Genomic DNA, 16,762 nt, shown 5'->3' with positions numbered 1-16,762 from the left:
AATCTAATGATAATAAATGTGATATTTTATTTGCCCTCATACATTGTGACCTTTGGGGACCGTACAAAGTACCTAGCTTGACCCGTGCACATTATTTTCTCACCATAGTCGATGACCATTGTAACACCCCATACTCCAAGTGCCTTACCAGGACCACTCAGGTATAAGGATGCTACCATCTCGGTTACCCGAGGCATGATATTCATAAGACAATAACGAAACAACTTTAAATAATATAAGTTTAGTGAAAGGTTACAACTGAAACCAAATACCAAAATACGATACATGTTCTCAAAACCAACTGTCTACCGAATTAACTGAAATGGCATAAAACTAGTAAAGCTACAGCGGAAGACTTCTATCGTCAGACGGTGGCACATCCCAGCTATCCCAGTACTCAACTCAAACCTGCTCAATTACTGCTCACCATCCCCGAATGGATCACCACATGTTTTACAAAACAACAATCGGGGTTAGTACTAATCACACAACTTATATATATCAACAATACGATAAACAGATAGCTTAACCGTCACACACACACACAATCACACCAGTCCCATCAATCTCAATCACCGACTGTCCACTGGACCAGCCCTGCCATTGGGGGACCGCAGCCGTTCCCACCTAAGCCCCGCTCATCATACCGAGCGATAACCCTGTCCATTAATGTGCACATCCCATTCCGTAGTGGGTTCCACGAAGGGCGAAACTAGGGCGTGAAGCCACTCCCGCAAGTGACTCCACTCAGCCGAGAACGCATCTCGAGAACCAGAGACAAACAATCACAATCACAACCGTCACAATACAATTACGATATTAATCAATCAATCTCAACACATTAACAATCACTATGGGACTAATACTGAGTAGGGAACCCTACCTGGAAAGCACAACTATCAGACGGTATCAACAGCTGTATCAAAAAGCCTCTTCTACAAAACCTCCTCCTATCATACAAACACATAAACACTACCAAATCACAATCTACACAAAACCCCAAAATCCCCATATTAGGTTTTAACCAACTTAAAGGAAATACTGTAAAAACGGTACATAGATCTTACCCTCGACGCAAGGATCTCAACGGTATAACGAAAGGTGAAATCCGACCTTCCAAACTCCGGGATTTGCTAACAATGCGATTAAAGCGAAGAACGTACTTTGTTTTCTCTCTTGACAGTGATTAGGTTTTGAAAAAGTGTTTAAGAACAATGACGGAAGTATTATATACCTTAATCGCATAATTAACAAAACCCGAGAAATAACTCCCCGTAAACCGGCTACTCGATCGAGTAGCTAAGGTACTCGATTGAGTGCCCCTTACTCGATCGAGTATCTTAGTTACTCGATCGAGTACCCAACAGGTCAGAAACTATTTTAAAACGCAACTCACCCTTACTCGACAGAGTAAGGCCTACTCGATAGAGGACCCAGAGACTCATAAATACGGAGTAATACAGTCTTCCTCCTTAAAAAGAACTTCGTCCCCGAAGTTCAACCCATACATAAAAACTAACCTACCAACTTGACTAGGACACAACAACGCAACTAAGACTCAAAACAAAACCTCACCCTATAACTCGTGAACTCTTAACACCAACTCCACCAACTATTCCTACCTCCACACATCGCTCATGATGTCGTATCAACTACATCATAAACTCTCCCGACACTAATTACATACACTACCAACTACCATTCTCTAACGCTGCTAGCTCCATAATATCATCCACTACCAAATCCAATATCAAAACACTCATAGACATCAAACGGAATGTTACATTCTACCACCCTTAAAAGGAACTTCGTCCTCGAAGTTTACTCAGACTCATAACATCATCCTCCAACTGTCAACACTATATAAAATATTCTCCCACTCCTAAACATCACACTACTACAAGTTCGACCATGGCCTTTTACAACATCAACCACAAAATATTCAACTTCCTTCTTTATGCTACACCAACACTCTACTTCTAATTATATTACAACATGCACAAACATGAAACTCTCTTTTACCGCATCCTACTCCTCTTAAAACAAATGTTACGTCCTCGTAACTCACTAATACTAAATTCTTAGTTATATCATCTCATTATCCTCATCACCACCACATGTCAAAGATAACCGCCTATAACCTCATTTCTATAACCATTCCTATTTCCAAGACTCTCTTACTTAAACAGTTCTCATACTTCAATTCACTCTGCACTCCATTTAACCAAAACCATAAAACCCTTAGCATAACCAATACTCCAACTCTTCCACATTACCGCAACATGGCATACCTCTCTATGTAAAGCACATATCTCCCAAAAGCATAACTCACGATCCACACTCGTTACGTACACTCACACTAGATCCTCAAGTTCTTTCCTTTATTACCGCAAAACTCATACATAACTTATCATGACAATAATTCCTCCAACACCCGACACTCACTGTCTCAACAAAGGATTATGAACCACCTGCATCTTTCAGGTCATTACCACACATGTTTTACGAATCACTTTCCATGACTATGTGCACCGATGTCTCATCTACAACAAGATCAAAAGTACTGTAACAACCTCTAACAACTGTGTCCCATCAACATAACATTTCTATACCATGACAACAACAAAAACATATACAACTCTCTTTATATCATACTCTACCCTCATTCTCAAACTGAAACTTGTAAGAAACATCAGCAAACAAAACAACAGTCTATCTGTCCAAACTGAAACTCACAGGAAACAACAACAAACAAAACAACAATCTATGTATAACTGGTATGTACTTTCAAAAACTCGTATCATAATCATCCCATCTATTCCACCACAACCGGTGACGGCATCGCAAAACCGTCACCAACAGCCACACCGCAGTGTGAAAATACCCGCATCACAACACTAAGTACCGTGCTCGGATCACCACCCGAGGTGCCACAACCACACCGATAGACATCATAACTACGTACAATTCCATAAACACTGACTCGGAAATCACTTTTCGGACAAGAAAACTTACTCAAATCCACTTTACTCAATCCCAACACAACATATTATATGAATAAAACAGATAATAACCTCATGAATATCATCCCCTTACCATATCACAGATTAACATGTATCATGAATACATACAAGTATAACCAGTCATGCCAGATAACTCAAATTATTACCTTTTTAATCATCATTCAATTATATTAGCGTACCCAATCATGCATTACAGAACATTCAAATAATAACTTTATGATAATCACACCATACCACGTCTTGTGAGGTCAAAGCCTCACACCAACATTTATTTATATATATATATATATATATATATATATATATATATATATATATATATATATATATATATATATATATATATATATATATATATATATATATATATCACAGGCCCATAATCACACCCAACCAGTCAATCCTGATCACGTAAGTTACCACCTGATAAAAGTTACCTCTCACCCGAGCTTAACTCGTATACCCCTCATAACATATTCTTCCCTTATCATATCTATCACCCCCTGCCAATTGTAACCATGCCATTAATACTCAACTACTAACAACCGCCTCATATAACCACCTCTTATACTCTCTCACAACCATACCTATCAATCTGGTCTCTACAAAATCAACCTATTTAGAATTGTTACCCTTCTAATATACCATCACCCTTAACCACTAGTCACAAACCATAACACTACCACTGTCCGGAAATCAGACCTCTTACACTCATCTCTAAACATCACGATTTCTTTCCGATCTTTGGTTATCATCCCAAACAACGAACATCAAATCCATCAACAAAATTACCTCAACATTCTTCCCAATACTATCCTCAATTGTATCATCATCTAGCTCTCCACCAAAATCTCTTATCATGCAGATATTCTACCAACTTCTTACTTTCCTTAATTCCTCAAAACTCAAGACTAATCATGTTGTCCCGAAACTCCTATATAACCATTAACTAACATCCTCATGATTGGTGTCTAACCATTCAACTCCGTATTACTTCTTCCTAACGCTTTAGTGCTGCAATTACCTTTTTGTTGCTCCAAAACTCAAATCTCACTATTTCATGTCGATATCATCTCACTCTTTCTTACCATGGATCTTCTTTTATTGTGCTATCACTCACACTTGCCACTAACCTATCCATAAAATCAACGTTCACTGTTCAAACAATTTCATTTCATGCCGTTAATTGCCCAAGGAAATCACATATTAGTTTCACCTCTTAATAAACCAAATCTCCCAAACTCACTCATTGTCTACAAGTCCACCTCGCGGCATGTCTCCATCTCAGTTCACTATAGACCACCATTCTCCATCCCTCTACAACGACTTTTTATTACAGATATTCCTAACCAACACAATCTAACCATCTCCCTCCATAAATCTTACACATCTCAAGTTGCTACTATCCACATCCTTCCTGTCACCCCTTTAGTCTCACATTCCTTACACTTACATTACTCCTTACTCACATCCACTTGCCTTTACATCACTCAAATTCGCGAATATATCATTCACCACGTCTCACCAAAACTTGCACCATGCCTCAATCGGCTCATCAATGTTCTTTTTGTCTTTCCACTTCTCAGCACAACCACATATAGCTCATCTCCTCCCACCAAACTCATACTCACCATAAAGTGCCACTCACCACCATAAGATTGGGTAACTTACGCTTCAGGACCAACATATACGTAAAACAATACATAACGAAATAATTTAACACCTTTGAATTAAACATAATATCCAACGAAGTCAAAAGATAAGCATATGACCTAAAATAGGGGTCACTAGATCGAGTACAGGCCACTCGATCGAGTAAGTGACTTACTCGATCGAGTAGGTGAAGATCAGAAGCACGTAAAACAAATTAACAGGGCCACTCGATCGAGTAAGTGACGTACTCGATCGAGTTCCCCCCTACTCGATCGAGTACGAAGGCTACTCGATCGAGTACCTACGCATTTCTCAGCACTGTCCAGTTTTCGTAAAACAACCATAACTCACTCATTTCTTGGTCGTTTTGGGCGTGTGACCTATCGTTAGAATCGTAAAAGGACAAGCTATCACTTCCAATTGGAATCACATCAACATCATTTATGCATCTCAAGTTATAACAGTTTAAAGACAACTTTGCTGTAATCAGATGACATAACTATTTGATTTTTACTTCCAAACAGCTTAAACAGCATCCAAGCAAACAAAACCAGACCAAAACTCATAAAACCAGTATTCATAATCATATGTTACTATTTTCAAAAGCCAAGCAATAACATTCATCATGCACATAGGTTATTTAACTTGTCAATCACGATTTACCCACATGCTTTTATTTTATAACTTTACGTACACAATAACATAATATACGACATAAAATCCCCTATTCACATGTTACTAACATCGGAATATTATAAAATCCATTACCCACATAAACATGTTCCACACATGAATTTCATATTTTTATGCAACTACTTACTTAATCTCTTCCAACCAATTCATCCATTACTGCTACACACTTCTTACCACATATACACATGAACAATAGTGGACAAGTACATAAACTTATCATACAACTTTATGCAAACAACATATACGTATACGACACAACATTCCTATGCACATGTTATTATTATGCCACATTATGAATCATCCATCCTGCAACATCATCATTCATCATATATTATCACATATGAACTACTTCCTTTTTCTACCACATCATTCATCATTCTCATATACTTTTCCTACAATTCTAACCAACATTGTAAACCAACTACCATACAACATGCTTTCAATCAACAACAGTTCTATATACTTCACCAACCTTGTATTCACAATCTCAACCTTTTACTCCAACATCCAACAATTACAACATACATCATCACATCCACATACAAACTAACAAGCATCACATACGACCTTGACATACACCCCCCATGTGACCGGTTCAAAATTGTAGGGCGAGTTCGCGACTTTAGGACGTCTCCCAAGCCTTTGCATTTGCTCCTACAACCTTTACCCCGGGTTCATTTTAATTGACTCCTTAGATTCATTAGATTCATTGGTTAACTGGTTTCAGATCGTCGCTCTGATACCATTTCTAACACCCCCATACTCCAAGTGCCTTACCAGGACCACTCAGGTATAAGGATGCTACCATCTCGGTTAACCGAGGCATGATATTCATAAGACAATAACGAAACAACTTTAAATAATATAAGTTTAGTGAAAGGTTACAACTGAAACCAAATACCAAAATACGATACATGTTCTCAAAACCAACTGTCTCTCTTGAATTAATCGAAATGTCATAAAACTAGTAAAGCTACAATGAAGACTTCTATCGTCGACGGTGGCACATCCCAGCTATCCCGAGACTCAACTCAAACTCCGCTCAATTGCTCGCTCACCATCCCCGAATGGATCACCGCAGGTTTTACAAAACAACAACCGGGGTCAGTACTAATCACACAACTTATATATATCAACAATACGATAAACATACAGCTTAACCGTCACACACACACAATCACACCAGTCCCATCAATCTCAATCACCGACCGTCCACCGGACCACCCCGATGGGACCGCAGCCGTTCCCACCTAAGCCCCGCTCATCATACCGAGCGATAACCCTGTCCATTAATGTGCACATCCCCTTCCGTGGCGGGTTCCACGAAGGGCGAAACTAGGGCGTGAAGCCACTCCCGCAAGTGACTCCACTCAGCCGAGAACGTATCTCGAGAACCAGAGACAAACAATCACAATCACAACCATCACAATACAATTACGATATTAATCAATCAATCTCAACACATCAACAATCACTATGGGACTAATACGAGTAGGAAACCCTACACCGGAAAGCACAACTATTAGACGGTATCAACAAACAGTATCAAAAAGCCTCTTCTACAAAACCTCCTCCTATCATACAAACACATAAACACTACCAAATCACAATCTACACAAAACCCCCAAATCCCCATATTAGGGTTTAACCAACTTAAAGGAAATACTGTAAAAATGGTACATGGATCTTACCCTCGACGCAAGGATCTCAACGGTATAACGAAAGGTGAAATCCGACCTTCCAAACTCCGGGATTTGCTAACAATGCGATTAAAGCGAAAAACGTACTTTGTTTTCTCTCTTGACAGTGATTAGGTTTTGAAAAAGTGTTTAAGAACAATGACGGAAGTATTATATACCTTAATCGCATAATTAACAAAACCCGAGAAATAACTCCCCGTAAACCGGCTACTCGATCGAGTAGCTAAGGTACTCGATCGAGTAGCTAAGGTACTCTATCGAGTTCCCCCTTACTCGATCGAGTATCTTAGTTACTCGATCGAGTACCCAACAGGTCAGAAACTATTTTAAAACGCAACTCACCCTTACTCGACAGAGTAAGGCCTACTCGATAGAGTACCCAGAGACTCATAAATACGGAGTATTACAACCATAGTCGGGGAGTATGGGTGTATTTGATGAAAGATAAGAGTGAGGCAGGAGACTACATGAAAGTTTTTTGTCAAATGGTAAAGAATCAATTCGAGAAGAGTGTAAAAATAATACAGAGTGACAATGGGTCGGAGTTGTTGTCGGGACCGATGCGAGATTATTATGAGGATAATGGAATATTGTTCCGGACTAGGTAGGTACACCCCAACAAAATGGTAGGGTTGAGAGAAAGCACCGACACATACTTGAGAAAGCAAGGGCATTACGTTTTCAAGGGAACTTGCCTTTGCAATTTTGGGGAGAGTGCATCATGACTGCCGCTTATTTAATAAACCGAACACCCACACCTTTGTTTAATGGAAAAACCCCATACGAGTTGTTATATCATAAACAACCCAAACTCGACAATTTAAAAGTTTTAGGTTGTTTATGTTATGTTCACAATAAAGACCGAACTCGCCATAAATTTAGTGAAAGAGGTACGCGGTGTGTTTTATTGCGTATCCGCATAACCAAAAAGGGTGGAAAGTTTATGATTTGAAAGAGAGGAAGGTATTTGTTTCACGAGACGTCATTTTTTATGAAAATGTATACCCCTATTCCGTTACCACAAATGAATCCTCACAACTTGAGCTCAATACAAGAATTAAAAACACTCAATTAAATACCAATTACAACAGTGACTCAGACCTAGATCACGTTGTAAGGGGGAGTGATGATGAATCTAAAAATAGCGAGCACAATGAGGAAGTAGAGCACTGTAACACCCCCATATTCCAAGTGCCTTACTAGGATCACCCAGGTATAAGGATGTTGCCATCTTGGTTACCCGAGGCAATGATAATCAAATAAACAATAATGAGACAACTTTTAAATAGAAATACTTTAATAAAAGGTTACAATCCAAAAACCAAACCAAAATACGAATACATGTTCTCAAACCAAATGTCTACTGATCTAACTGAAAAGTTTATGAAAACTACTAAGCTACAGCGGAAGACTTCTAGCATCAGATCGTGGCACATCCCAGCTATCCCAGTACTCAACTCATACCTGCTCAATATCTGCTCACCATCCCCGAATGGATCACCGCAGGTTTTAAAACAATAAACCGGAGTCAGTACTATTCACACAATTATATACAACCAACGATACAGTAATTAAGATAGCTCAAGCAGTCACACACAATCACCCACTCCAATTAATCTCCATCACCGACTGTCCACTGGACCAGCCCTGCCAGTGGGGGACCGCAGCCGTACCCACCAAATCCCCGCTCATCATACCGAGCGATAACCCTATCCCATTAATGTGCACATCCCCTCCCGTGGCGGGTTCCACGGAGGGCGAAACTAGAGCGTGAAGCCACTCCCGCAAGTGACTCCACTCAGCCGAGAACGCATCTCGAGAACCAGAGACAAACAATCACAATTACAATACAACATCAACAACCGTCTGAATCAATCAACAATCACTAACTACAGCACAATCACCACACATTATGTAAATACTACTGAGTAGGGAAACCCTACTTGGAAAGCACAACAATCAGACGGTCTCACAGCTAATATCAAAAAGCTTCCTCTACAAATCCTCCTCCTAACATACAAACATATAATCACTACCAAGCATAACATACTACAAAACCCCCAATTCCCCAAATTAGGGTTTAACCAACTTTAAAGAAACATTATCAAAACGGTATATAGGTCTTACCCTCGACGCAAGGATCACAACAGTATAAAGAAAGGTGAGATCCGACCTTCCAAGCTCCGGGATTTGCTAACAATGCGATTAAAGCGAAGAACGTACTTTGTTTTCTCTCTTGACGGTAATTAGGTTTTGAAAAAGTGTTTAAAAAGAATGACGGAAGTATTATATACTTTAATCGCATAATTAACAAAACCCAAGAATTAACTCCCCGTAAACCGGCTACTCGATCGAGTAGCTAAGGTACTCGATCGAGTGCCCCCTTACTCGATCGAGTACCCACGTTACTCGATCGAGTACCCACGTTACTCGATCGAGTACCCAACATGTCAGAAACTTTTATAAAACGCAACTCACCCTTACTCGACAGAGTAAGGCCTACTCGATAGAGTACCCAGAGACTCATAAATACGTAGTATTACAGTCTTCCCTCCTTAAAAAGAACTTCGTCCCCGAAGTTCAAACCACAACAAAACAAAGACACACACTACGCATTCCCGACTCAATAACCAAAACAAAACTCAACATAAAACATGTTACTAACCCAAACTCAACCCGACTCAACGACAACAACCATACTGACATAACATAAAAAGGGGTAAAAACTCTTAAAAACTCTTTGCGATCATCTCCTACCCCCTAAAAGAAACAAGGTTACGTCCCCGTAACCATACATACCTGATCAAAAAGGAAAGGGTAACGCTCTCTCATGGCATCCTCTGCCTCCCATGTAGCTTCCTCAGTCTCGTGGTTAGACCAAAGGATGTTAAGCAAAACTGTCTCACCACTCCTAGACTTCCTAACCTTCCGGTCAAGAATCTGCTTAGGTACCTCCAGATATGATAAAGACTCATGTAGCTCTAAGCTCTATGCCTCTAACACATGTGACGGGTCACTCACATACTTCCGCAGCTGCGATACATGAAACACATTATGCACTCTCTCTAACGCAGCCGATAAAGCCAGACGATATGCAACTTCCCCAACTCGCTCTAAGATCTCATAAGGACCGATGAACTTCTGACTCAGCTTGCCTTTCTTCCCAAATCTCATAACCCCACGCATAGGAGACACTTACAAAAGAACCTTGTCCCCAACCTGAAACTCTATATCCCGGCGATGTAGATCTGCATAACTCTTTTGCCTATCCTGAGCTGCTCTCATCCGTTCCCTGATCATCTTTATCTGTTCAACCATCTCATGTACCATCTCTGGTCCTAGAACCACTGTCTCAGCACTGTCGTCCCAACAAATCGGACTCCTGCATCTCCTCCCATATAAAGCCTCAAACGGTGGCATGCCAATACTAGTGTGATAGCTGTTGTTGTAAGAAAACTCTATCAAATCCAACCTCTGTTCCCAGCTACCACCAAAGTCCATCACACAAGCTCGCAACATATCCTCAAGAGTCTTGATCGTTCTCTCAGTCTGACCGTCTGTCGCAGGATGAAAAGCTGTACTCATCTTCAAAGTTGTTCCCAAAGATTCCTGCAACTCTTTCCAAAACCTTGAGATAAATCTCGCATCTCTATCAGACACTATGTCCTTAGGGACTCCATCTCACTTTAGCACATTCTTTCGATAAGCCATAGCTAATTGTGCTTTAGTCCATGTATCTTTCATTGGTATAAAGTGAGCTGACTTGGTCAGTCGATCCACTATTACCCATATCATATTATTACCCTGTTGACTCTTCGGCAAACCCACGATAAAATCCATAGAAATGGATTCCCACTTCCACTCAGGTCCCTCTAAAGACCGAATCTTACTTTGTGGTCGTCGCTGTTCCCCTTTAACTCTCTGGCATGTCAAACAACGGGCTACAAACTCAGCTGTTTCTTTCTTCATCCCAGGCCACCAAAACGTGTTCTTCAAATCCTTGTATAGCTTGTCACCACCTGGATGTACTGAATACGGTGTACAATGTGCCTCTGTCATGATTGTCTTTTTCAGCTCCTCATCATTAGGGACACACCACCTACCATCGAACCTCAAACTACCATCTGTATGAATAGAGAATCGGGACACTTTGTCCCTTTCTCTCTCAGCTCTCCACTCAACCATCTTAGGATCCAAATCCTGTTTACCTCGAATGTCATCATAAAGATCGAGTGCCTTGCATCAAATCTCCCACAAAGATCTCCTCTCTGCATCATATGTATCCCAAACTTCCCCACCTCATCTCTCAACCTCATCAAAGATAGAGTTGTACACAGGGAATGTACACTCTTCTTACTCAAAGCATCTGCAATAACATTGGCTTTCTCTTCATGGTAGATAATATCCATGTCATAATCGCCAATCAGCTCCATCCACCTTCTCTGTCTCATGTTCAACTCCTTTTGAGTGAAGATGTACTTGAGACTCTTGTAATCTGAAAATACCTTAAAGGTCGCCCCATAGAGGTAATGTCTCCATATCTTGAGAACAAACACCACTGCACCCAACTCTAGATCATGTGTAGGGTAGTTCTCCTCATACGGCTTTAATTGCCTAGAATCATAGGCAATCACCTTACCGTTCTGCATCAACACACATCCCAACCCATTCTTTGAGGCATCTGTATAAACCTAAAAGTTCTCGATCCCTTCAGGCAATGCTAAGATAGGAGCTGTGGTCAAACGCTCCTTTAATGTTTGGAACGCCTTCTCACAACTCTCATCCCAACGAAACCTGTTCTCTTTCCTCATCAAAGCTGTCATAGGTCTAGCTGTCTTGGAGAAATCTTTCACGAACCGTCTGTAGTATCTAGCTAAACCCAAGAAACTCTTGATTTCAGCTACATTCTTTGGTGCTTTCCACATTGTCACTGCCTCAATCTTTGCCGGATCCACAGCTACTCCCTCCTTAGAGATCACATGCCCCAGAAAATCAACTTTCTCCAACCAGAACTCACACTTGGACAGCTTAGCATACAACTCATGCTCCCTCAGAGTCTGCAACACAATCCTCAGATGCTCCTCGTACTCCTCCTTAGTCTTAGAGTAGACTAAGATGTCATCGATAAACACCACCACAAACTTGTCAAAAAATTGTCTGAAGATTCTGTTCATCAAGTCCATAAACACAGCCGTTGCATTAGATAACCCAAACGGCATCACCACATACTCATAATGACCATACCTCGACGTGAAGGCTGTCTTTGGTATGTCCATCTCTCTAATCTTTACCTGATGGTACCCCGACCTCAAATCAATCTTGGAAAAGACTGATGCACCACTCAACTGATCAAACAGGTCATCTATCCTTGGCAAAGGATACTTGTTCTTCACCGTCACTCGGTTCAGCTCTCTGTAATCTATGCACAACCTCAAACTCCCATCTTTCTTCTTCACGAAAAGAACTAGTGCTCCCCACGGCGATACACTAGGTCTAATGTATCCCTTCTCTATCAGATCATCTAACTGTTTCCTGAGCTCCTCCATCACTTTAGGACCCATCCGGTATGATGCCTTAGAGATTGGCCCTGTCCTCGGTTTCAACTCAATGGTGAAATTTATCTCCCTCTTCGGTGGCAACCCCGGACTCTCCTTTGGAAAAACATCTGCAAACTCTCCCACCACTGGTATCTGATCAACTGTCGGACTCTCTATCCGGTCATCTCTCACATGGCACAAGATCAAAGGACATCCCTTCCTCAGATAAGACTTCAAGGTGACAGCTGCAATCAACTTAACTTTGGGTTTGACTAGAAACCCACGATAAGACACACTAACACCCTTAGGCCCTCTCAAAGACACTTTCTTTTGATGACAGTCTATCTTAGCCTTATACTTTTCTAACCAGTCCATCCCGACTATCATCTCAAAACCGTCAAAAGGAAACTCTAGCAAGTCTACAGGTACATCAACTTGCCCAACTATCATAGATACATCTCTAAACAACCTCCCACATGATACAGACTCACCCGAAGGTATAAAAACTTTCTCACTTACAGACTCATATACCCTCAAACCCAACCGTTTAACATGACTCGAAGATACAAACGACTGAGACGCCCCCGAATCAAACAAAACAAAGGTATGAATACTGTTAACAAGAAAAGTTCCAGTGATAACATGTGCATCCTCCTCAGCTGCTTTCTTGTCCATCATGAACAGCTTTCCACTGGTCTTCTGTCCACCTCCCTGGACAGTACTGGCTGATGTGGTCGGCTTAGCACCCGACCCCTGGTTGGTGTTGTTGTTCGTAGCTGGTTTCTGATAGGAATTACCGCCATTGCGGTTACCTCCACCCTGATAGCTCTGACTTCCCCGGTTATACCATGACCCACCTGGTCTGTTACTCGCATAACTCTGTGCAGGTCCCTGAGAATAGCTCCCCCGAGCCGATCCCTGAAAAGCTCCCGGTGCACTCGTGCACTCATGTCTCTTGTGGCCCACACCACCACAGCCCTAGCAGGTCATCCCCCAACTACCACTACCACTCACACAGCCACACCCAAAGGAAGCCCCAGCACTGAATCCTGACCCAGAAAAAAACCCTCTAGCTTGGGTGTGGTTGCCTTTCTTATGACTAGATTGGCCACCACCCTCACTCTCAGCCTTTCTTTTCTCACTCACTCTCTCCTGAGCCATCTCCACCAACCTCTCAGCTCTCCCAGCCCTCTCATAAGCTTCCTTAACATCGGTAAGGACTCCCACGGGTAACTTATCCATAATCTTGGGTGTCAACCCTCTCTCAAACCTCAGCGCCAGGTTCTCCTCACTCAAACCCATATCCTCAGCATACCTAGACTTCTCATTGAACTGCTTGTAGTACTCAGCCACAGACATGTCAGATGTCACCTTAAACCCATCAAACTCCTCTCTCAGCTTACTCCTCACATGTTCCGGTACAAACTCCTTCCTCATAGCCCTCCGAAACTCTTCCCAAGGTATAGCAGGTAAGCCCTGGTTTGCATACATCTCCCTAGCACTCACCTTCACCGTATCCCACCACTTGCCAGCTGCTTCCCTCAGGTAGAACGCAGCTTGTTCTACTCTCATCTCATCAGGACAGTGAACCAGGTCTAGTATATTCTCCATCTCACGATGCCAGTTGTCAAGAAGGTTTGGTTCCCTGGTTCCGTGTACTCTTTTGGGTTAAACCTCGCTATATAGAGACTGATCTTAGAGTGATCAACCTCCTTATCCTTATCCTTATTCACTTTCTTTAAAGCCTCAGTGAGAGCATCTTGGTGCTCCAACATCTTAACAACATCATCTATGTTCATGGTCTCAGCTCTTGCATAGTAAGCGTTTCTCTTGGGCGGCATCTTGAAACTATATAAGAAAGGGTAGATATAAACATACGCACTAAAACCTCAAAACACGAAAGCGGACTGCCCAGCACACACTCGATCGAGTGTCCAAACCTACTCGATCGAGTAAGAGGCTACTCGATCGAGTGCCCACCATACTCGATCGAGTGCCTCGACATCAGACCCCAAACAGACCTTCTGATCTCTAACATACTCGACCGAGTAGCCAGGCTACTCGATCGAGTGCCCGAGGTACTCAATCGAGTGCCCAAAAACACGATTCTGGATTCAAAATCGTCAAATATCCACCCGATCAAGTCAGCCCCACTCGATCGAGTCATGCTAAATCAAAAACGCTACCCGCATGCTATATCATATCCCAACATATAAAACAACTTTATAAACAACATTATATCATAGTTAAGCATACTATGCTACTCAACTCTTCATATGATTAACGAAACAACTATATCATGTGATCAAACGCCACATAGTAAACATCTAACATGCTCCTTATTCCAACAACAGTTCTATATGTCTCATCAATCTTTCATTCATATTCTCAACTTTCTACTCCAAACATCCAACAATTACAACATATTTCATCACATCCACACACAAACAAACAAACAACACATATGAATTGACATATATTTCCCCATGTGACCGGTTCAAAATTGTAGGGCGAGTTCGCGACTTTAGGACGTCTCCCAAGCCTTTGCATTAGCTCCTACAACCTTTACCTCGGGTTCATTTTAATTGACTCCCTATATTCATTAAGTTCATTGGTTACAGGTTTCAGGATCGTCGCTCTGATACCATTTTGAAACACCCTCATACTCCAAGTGCCTTACCAGAACCACCCAGGTATAAAGATGTTACCATCTCGGTTACCCGAGGCAATGATAATCAAATAAACAATAATGAAACAACGTTTAAATAGAAATACTTTAGTGAAAGGTTACAATCCAAAAACCAAACCAAAATACGAATACATGTTCTCAAACCAAATGTCTACTGATCTAACTGAAAAGTTTATGAAAACTACTAAGCTACAGCGGAAGACTTCTAGCATCAGATCGTGGCACATCCCAGCTATCCTAGTACTCAACTCATACCTGCTCAATATCTGCTCACCATCCCCGAATGGATCACCGCGGGTTTTAAAACAATAAACCGGGGTCAGTACTATTCACACAATTATATACAACCAACGATACGATGAATCAAGATAGCTCAGCGATCACACAATCACCCACTCCAATCAATCTCCATCACCGACTGTCCACTGGACCAGCCCTACCAGTGGGGGACCGCAGCCGTATCCACCAAATCCCCGCTCATCATACCGAGCGATAACCCTTTTCCATTAATGTGCACATCCCCTCCCATGGCGGGTTCCACGGAGGGCGAAACTAGAGCGTGAAGTCACTCCCGCAAGTGACTCCACTCAACCGAGAACGCATCTCGAGAACCAGAGACAAACAATCACAATTACAATACAACATCAACAACCGTCTGAATCAATCAACAATCACTAACTACAGCACAATCACCACACATTATGTAAATACTACTGAGTAGGGAAACCCTACCTGAAAGCACAACAATCGACGGTCTCACAAACCGATATCAAAAAGCTTCCTCTACGAATCCTCCTCCTAACATACAAACATATAATCACTCCCAAGCATAACATACTACAAAACCCCCAATTCCCCAAATTAGGGTTTAACCAACTTTAAAGAAACATTATAAAATCGGTATATAGGTCTTACCCTCGACGCAAGGATCACAACGGTATAAAGAAAGGTGAGATCCGACCTTCCAAGCTCCGGGATTTGCTAACAATGCGATTAAAGCGAAGAACGTACTTTTTTTTCTCTCTTGACAGTAATTAGGTTTTGAAAAAGTGTATAAGAACAATGACGGAAGTATTATATACTTTAATCGCATAATTAACAAAACCCGAGAATTAACTCCCCGTAAACCGGCTACTCGATCGAGTAGCTAAGGTACTCGATCGAGTGCCCCCTTACTCGATCGAGTACCCACGTTACTCGATCGAGTACCCAACAGGTCAGAAACTTTTATAAAACGCAACTCACTCTTACTCGACAGAGTAAGGCCTACTCGATAGAGTACCCAGAGACTCATAAATACGTAGTATTACAAGCACCAAACAGAAACAGGAACAGGGCATGGAGATATTGACGTTAACAGGGAAAAAAATGAGGGAGTACAGGAAGCTGCTACAACTGGTACACGAACCGAGGAGCAAGCCATGGGTCGAGGAGCGAGAGAAAAGTTTGAGCCCGTGTGGATTACTA

This window comes from Silene latifolia, chromosome Y, assembly GCF_048544455.1.
Source record: "Silene latifolia isolate original U9 population chromosome Y, ASM4854445v1, whole genome shotgun sequence".
Classification (NCBI taxonomy): Eukaryota; Viridiplantae; Streptophyta; class Magnoliopsida; order Caryophyllales; family Caryophyllaceae; genus Silene; species Silene latifolia.
The sequence above is the reverse complement of the archived record's forward strand: the minus strand, read 5'-3'. Positions refer to the sequence as shown.